A 7,596-nucleotide genomic window follows, 5' to 3' on the forward strand; every position below is an offset into this window, starting at 1 on the left:
AATAAACATGTTACTTGAAGGCCTCATTACTAATTGTCACTAAACTCAATTGTTTTAGAACCTCAGAAAAATGAATAAATCCACTCCTTAAGATGAGCTCATGGATCAGTGAAACTTGCTGCTGAATTTTTGCATTCCTGAGCCCCACATGACAAAGTATGAACAAGTCCTTCATGATGTCATATGCCTCATATTATTCGTTTATGCAAAGCAAGACTTTGGGGATAATTTGGACTGTTTTTCGCTCCTATTTTCCTCTTTCCAACTCCTTGTCAGGCTACAGAGTCACAGGCACTAATTTTTCTCCATCCAGATGTAGTGTCATCAGTTTAACCATGTATATATATGTACATTCAGCTAGGGTTACTGGATAATGATCAGGAATTGAAACCCACATGAATATTCAATTCCCTAAATAAAAGGGTGATGCAGCCAACTACTACACCCAAAGAAGAATTGCTTCAGCAAATGTATGGCGTTGAAAATTCCAGATCTGTGACTCACCTACTTCCCAGACAAATTCAAACCCATCCAGGCTCCCCAACCTACTCTTTCTTGTACTCACCATGATGTAGTATAAATAAGATCTTTTCAGTATCACAGGAGATTCTCAAATTCATCTTGAGAGATAAGCAAGTTGTGAGGAGGATACAAAGAGTCTGTAAAGGGATATACATAGGCTGGGGGAGTGAGCAAAAATGTGGCAGATGGTGTATAATGTGCAGATTATTTTGGTGGGAAGAAGAAAAAAGCAGAATATTCTTTATATGGAGGGACTACAGGTACAGCAAGTAATGAGAAAGGAAGATGGAGTGTTAGCCTTTATTGCAAGGGAAATGCAGTATAAGAGTGGGGAAGTCCTGCTACAACTGTACAGGACATTGTTGAGACCACACCTAGAGTACTGTTTAAGGAGGGATATACTTGCATTGGAAGCAGTTCAGAGAAGGTTCACTAGGTTGATTGCTGGGATAAAGTAGTGTTTTATAAATAAAGATTGAGCAGGTTGGGCCTATATTCATTGGTGTTCAGAAGAATGAGAGGTGATCTTTCTGAAACACATGAAATTCTGAGGGGGCTTGACAGGTAGGTGCTGAGAGGGTGTTCCCTTAATTGAGGAGTCTAGAGCTAGGGGGCATGATTTAAAAATAAGGGGCTCTCGTTTAGGACGGAGATGAGGAAGAATTTGTTTTCTCAGAGTTGTTAATCTTTGGAATTCCCTAACCCAGAGAGCACAGGAGGCTAGGCCATTGAATACATTTGAGACAGAGTTACACAGATTTTGATCTATCAGGGAATCAAGGGTTATGGGGGCAGGCAGAAAAGTGAAGCTGAGGCCACAATTGGATCAGCCATGATCTTAATGAATGGTAGAACAGGTTCAAGGAGCCAAATGGCCTATTCCGGGTACTATTTCTTAAGTTCCATGTTCTTATGAAACAGAGGGGTAGGGTTTCTAAAGCGCCCGGATTGTCCAGCAATTATCACAGTGTGGAGGACTGATGTCCCAAGCACTGGTGCTGGCAGTACCCATGACAGAAAAGTACTTCACATCCACAGTCCATGCCTGTTCACATTCACTTTTGAGGGCTAGAGATAGGCCCAAACTGCAGCCAGTGAACTTACAGCAGTAATTAATTCAATCTATTGATTCCCTGCTCCAAAATGGATTCTACTCAGCCCTGATCTTAAATCATAAGGTTATACAGCACAAAAGGAGGCCATTTGGCCCATCATACCTGTGCCGACTCTTTGGAAGAGCAATTCAGTTAGCTCCATGCCCCTGCTCTTTCCCAATATTCCAGCAATGGTTTCCTTTTCAAGTATAGATCAAGGTCCTTGAGAAAGTTACCACTGAAATTTGTTTCCACTGCTCTGTCTCGCAAAACACTACAGACCATAACAACTCGCTGCATTAAAAAAGCTCCTGGGATTCTTTTGCCAATTATCTTGTGTCCTCTGGTTACCAACCTTCCTGCCTGTGAGTAAATGTTCTTATTTACTCAGAACCCTTCATGATTTAAACAGTTCTATTAAATCTTCCTCTGCTCTTAAGAAGAACATTGCAATACCATTAATCTCTCCACATAACTGAAGTCCCTCAATTAATATTTTAGGAAATATCCTTTGCACACTCCCCAGGGCCTGGGCATCCTTATCGTGGTGCCCAGAATTGTACACAATCTTTCTGCTTGGGCCTAACCAATGATTTCTAAAGACTTAGCATAACTATCCTGCTCTGTATTCTCTACCTCTATTTATAAAACCACAGACCCTGCATGCTTTTTTTTCAAAAATAAAGCATATCCGGCCACCTTCAAATGTTTGCATATGGAATAAGATCTGGGGCTAATTGTTGAATGTCCCTACCTGGAATGCATTGCTTGCTTGAATATGCTTTATTCCTTTTAGAGGAAATACTGCATCATTACAGAAGGTGCTCTTTATGTGATGAAGAATTGTGCACTTGGCCAACGCAGAAAGTATGGATTCATTTACCAATTAAAAAGGATGAATTATGAGCACAGGCTGCATAGGCTAAGCTTATATTATGTTAAATGTAAGAGATTATGGGATGATCTAATTGAGGTGTTTAAAATGATCAATGGATTTGGTAAGGTGGAGAGAGATAAATTATTTCCTCTCAGGAAGACATGAGGGCATGACCTTAAAATTAGAGCTAGGTTGTTAAGGGGTAATATCAGAAAGCTTTTCTTCACACAAAAGGTAGTGGAAATCTGGAGCGCTCTCTCCCAAAATGCTGTTAAGGTGAGATCAATTGAAAATATCAAAACTGAGATCGATGTTAGGCAAGGGCATTAAGGGTTATAGAAACAAGAAGGGTAGACGGAGGTTAAGATATAAAATCAGCCATGATCTAATTGTACGGTGAAACAGACTCAAAGGGCTGAATGGCTTTCTCTTGTGCCTAATAACAGCTTCACAAAATACATAAAAACCAGTATTGACTGAACAACAACAACATATCTAAATGGCACCATTAAAGTAGTAAAATACCTTCAGGTGCTTCACAGGAGCATTATAAAACAAAATTCCTGGATGCATCTAAAATGCAACATTATGATGGTAATCCATAAAGACATAGGAGCAGAAGTAGGCCATTCGGCACATTGAGTCTGCTCCTCCATTCAATGAGATCATGGCTGATCTGATAATCCCCAACTCCACTTTCCTGCCTTTTCCCCATAACCTTTGATTCCCTTACTGATTAAGAATCTACCTCACCATTATAATTATGACAAATAAAGGATATTTAATAATTATCACATTTCATATTACACAGATGTACCTGGTCAAGTTATTTTTTTTTCACTTAACAGCCACTCTAGAGAATAATAGTAGTTGAAACCATGCAAAAATTCAAAATATATATCATAGGAAAATATTACTTTTCAAGAAAGAGAATTCAGAATTATAAAGATGCAGTTACATTTAGAAAAAGGAGGTAAAACGTTTCTTTAAGAGGTTTCAATAGGCAAACTAGCATACATCTAAGAAAGATCAGCCTGTGGTTCTTTGCACTGCTATTTGAATGATAAAATTGACTTCATTTTTCCTGACCTTTGTGGGAGATTCTTGTGGGTGAGAATATTCCAACTTTGAATGTACTCTTCTGTTGAAATTTGATTGGCAATTTAATGGGTTGTTTTCTGCATTTATAAATTGGAGGGCAATCATGCTACTTTTATTTTAATGCTAACTAATACAAATGCTAACCATTTGAGTTCCTGCTAGATGCATTTGGTTCAGACTACATGATTACCTCAGCTATAGCAGCAGAAATCAGGTCAATCAGGACTCAAACAACAATACTCAATTTGCACTTGTTAAATGTTTTGATAACAATATAAAGTAATGACTGAGCATGTTAATCCTATTCTGAATAGCAGGAATTAAATTCAGCATAGCATCAAAATTCCACACTAAGATAAAACCAAAAAATTGCGGATGCTAGAAATCCAAAACAAAAATAAAAATACTTGGAAAAACTCAGCAGGTCTAGCAGTATCTGCGGAGAGGAATACAGTTAACGTTTCGAGTCCGTATGAAGAGTCATATGGACTTTTCCAGGTATTTTTATTTTTGATATTGAAATTCTACAGCCTGATTAACTGCCAATTCTGTTTGCCTGACTTTGAAAGACAATTACTCAAGGTGCTAGACCCCAAGTCTTTACTATTGTGTGCAATCAAGTCTGAATTTCACAACCCAGAAACAAAATCAAATTAGAGTCCAAATTATAAGCATCATCTGCTTATGTAGGTTGCAAGTCAGACAATACTGCAGTAATATTTGCAAATCACAGGCAGTTTGAATAGTATTTCCAAATCACACTACCCCAACTGGAATACAATTTAAATAGCAGAGTCTAGGAATTGACCATGAGGTGGTTCTGCACATCTGCATACTCATGTCACCAGTAAACAGTGGTGTAAATTTACAGATATATGGAATTGGCTCCAGATATTTACCAGGCAAACAACAAAAGAACCTCAGCAGCTCCCAAAAGCCACACAACCGTGGTTCTTCAATCTATCAAAGGCTCTGGGGATAACCATCTTGATAATGAGTGCCACCAAGATTAGGAGTAGTAATCCTACCATCAGCAGTACTCTCAGTGTAAAAAAAAATTCAATAAAACGGTGAATGTAAATTTTAAGTAACTGCAAAAGTGCAGTTGCAGGAGTGAGGCCAATGCAGTTTCCAGTACAGCCCAGAATGTAAACAAAAGTGAATTAAAAACAAAACATTTGTGAGGATACACAATAGGTCAATCCGCATCTATAAAAAGAATAAGGTAACGTTTCTGGTATTTTGCCCTTCACAAAAATAATTCAGATCAGGAACAGCTTTACACCCATTTAGAAATAGTTTTGTGGTATAGATGGGGCACAGTGTTACAAAAAGTCCCGTGCAAACGATTTTGAGGGACATGCCAAACATTTGAATAGCAAAGTGCAAATTTGGAAGGATAATTTTAACACAAACAGAACCTGGAGCTGAATTCTCCTCCACCTTAACCAGCGTTACCTGCCTGGCTCGTCAAGGAGATCCAGTACACATTGAATCACCTCCCCTCCCCGATGGAACCGATTTATAACGACATCCCCACCCATCCAGAATTAATGTCAATCGATCAGCGTTTGCTGTCTCTACGCCGTTTAAACAGCAAATACTCCGATTAACATAGCTTGCAAAGCTTCCGACAGCTTTGACTGTTCAATTCAATAACTGCAATTGAAGTTTGGCTTCAACTCTCAGCGAGAATCTCTAACCCAGAACTGGAATTCAATGGGATGGAAATTCCAAAGTCTCAAATATTTGTAACTCCGATGCCATCTGTCCTGTGAACTGAATATTCAAGTGTTAAACACTCAAAGTCGTACAATGGGATTTATCCTACAACTAAATTATATTTACTCTCAGTCCGAAGTATTGTAATATATCCAACATAAAGTCTGGGATTTCAAGGTCCCCACTAGTGTAATTCCAACACGATCGCCCAGTTTGGATTCTACAATTTCAACACAATCTCACTGTCTCGGGATCTTGGCGTGATTTTTATTTTCATGCCCCAGCGCTGTAACTATTTTTTAAAACTTTTGAAATTTTCCACTAACTACCCGAGTAAGCGTCGAGCATTTTAATCTCCGGCAGTCCGCACCACCATCCATACATAACTCTCCCTCTCTACCTGCGGCTCAGCTCATTTATCTGGCTGACGCCAACCACCATCGATACACGGAACAAAGACCTGGGGCAGCAATCACACACACAAAAAATAATAAAATACAGAAGCCGAATCGGAAAGCAGTCCCCCGGAACGACAGCGTCTTCTACGTGACACAGTTCTGGCCGCGCTTGAAACTTACCTGTGGAACCTTTCCGGAAAGTGGGAGGGGATTACCAAAGCCGAACGAGCCCTCGTTTGATTGAAAAGGAATCGAGAAAGTCCATTCTTTCGCGAATAAATGTTTTAAAACACAGATCCTTCTCCCCCAGCGAAAAAGGAGACACATTCAAGCCGCGTTCACCATTGTATTGAATGTTCACATTCGCCACCGTAGCAAATACACCGATAACACCCTTCAGAAGCTTCCTATTCACCTAATCTTTCTGACAAAGGGGGAAATAAAGGAAAGGAACTGACGTTTGGGAGGCGGGCTGCGTCAGCAGGGAAACCTGTACGTCAGCCAGCCACACTGGGAAGGTATTGGTCCAATGGCGTGTGATCAGTGCCTTTGGGTTTAATCATTTAGCTGTAAAGTATGAGCCCCTCAGTGTAGATTATATTTTACTGTTCATTGAAAGCTCCTTAGGTTTGCAACCTGGGTTGCCACATTTAAGTCAACCCAACACCAAGGTAAGATTATATCTAAAATTATGTATTGATTGGATGAATATTCATTGGGAACATTATTATACAAAATAACCGACTGCCCTATACCTTGAACATAGAAGTAAATGGTATTACATAAAAGAAAAATCTTTGAGGATGATTTTTCTAGACAAGGCAGTTGCGATAACCAGTAAAATGCATGAAGTGAACTCTATTTTCACAAAAGCAGCAAGCACCTAGCATAACCAACTCCTCCTGCTTGAAGCTCAGCTTTCAGAGGACATACTGTCCAAACTTGTAGCAGGATTTAAGATCTTTGAGTTCATCAAAATGACTGTCAGCAATTTTGGTGCACAAGAGAGAGCTACATGGTGCAGCACCACATATAGAATAGTGCAGAACAGAAAGAGGTTTTTTAGTCCATTGAGCCTGAGCTGGCTCTTTCCAAAAGCAATCTGGTTAGTCCAATGTCCTTGCTCTTTCCCCACAGCCATACAACTTTTTAATCATTCAAGTGTTTATCCAATTCCCTTTTGCAAGCTAATATTGAATGTGGATTCACCACACTATTGGGCAATGTATTCCAAGTCCTAACCACTCATTGTGTAAAATTGTTTTTCTCATGTTGCCTCAGGTTCTTTTGCCAGTAGTTAGCCTTAAAGCTGTCCTCTTTGCTTATTGGCCCTTCAGCAACTGGAAACAGTTTAACTTTATTTACAGAACCTTTCACAATTTTAAACACCTCAGTCAAATCTCCTCTTAGCCATCTCTACTCTTAAAGAACAACCTCAGATTCTCCAGTATATCCATTTAACTATAATTCCTCACCCCTGTAACCCATCTAATAAATCTCTTCTGTGCCCTTTCCAAAGCCTTCACATCCTTCCTAAAATGTGATGCCAGAATTGGCACAGTTCTCCAGTTGGGACCAACCTACTGTCTTATACAGGTTTAGTATATCTTCCTGACTTTTGTACTCTGCTTCTATTTATAAAGTTCAGGTTCCCAAATGCTTATTAGTTGCTTTGATGATCTGTCCTGTCCCACTTATTAGTTGCTTTGATGATCTGTCCTATCCCACCACCATCAAAGATTAATGCACAAATAACCACCCCCCCTCCCCCCCAGTCTCTCTGATCTGGCATCCCATTTAAAATTTTAGCAAATTAGCTTACATTGTCTGTCCTCATTCTTCCTACCAAAATATATCACCTCACACTTTTCTGCATTGAATT

The 7,596-nt window shown here is 39.4% G+C and overlaps 1 protein-coding gene across 2 annotated transcripts in view; it reads right to left on the reverse strand.

The window, feature by feature from the left end:
* lnx2b (ligand of numb-protein X 2b) overlaps positions 1-6,169 on the reverse strand; it is a 74,953-nt gene extending 68,784 nt beyond the window's left edge. For both annotated transcript variants that reach the window (XM_041195648.1, XM_041195647.1), the window contains exon 1: positions 5,895-6,169. The gene's annotated coding sequence lies outside the window, so the exon portion shown is untranslated. The remainder of the gene's footprint in view (positions 1-5,894) is intronic.
* Between the last annotated feature and the right edge of the window lie 1,427 nt (positions 6,170-7,596).

Source organism: Carcharodon carcharias, chromosome 9 (assembly GCF_017639515.1).
Source record: "Carcharodon carcharias isolate sCarCar2 chromosome 9, sCarCar2.pri, whole genome shotgun sequence".
In the NCBI taxonomy this organism is placed as follows: domain Eukaryota; kingdom Metazoa; phylum Chordata; class Chondrichthyes; order Lamniformes; family Lamnidae; genus Carcharodon; species Carcharodon carcharias.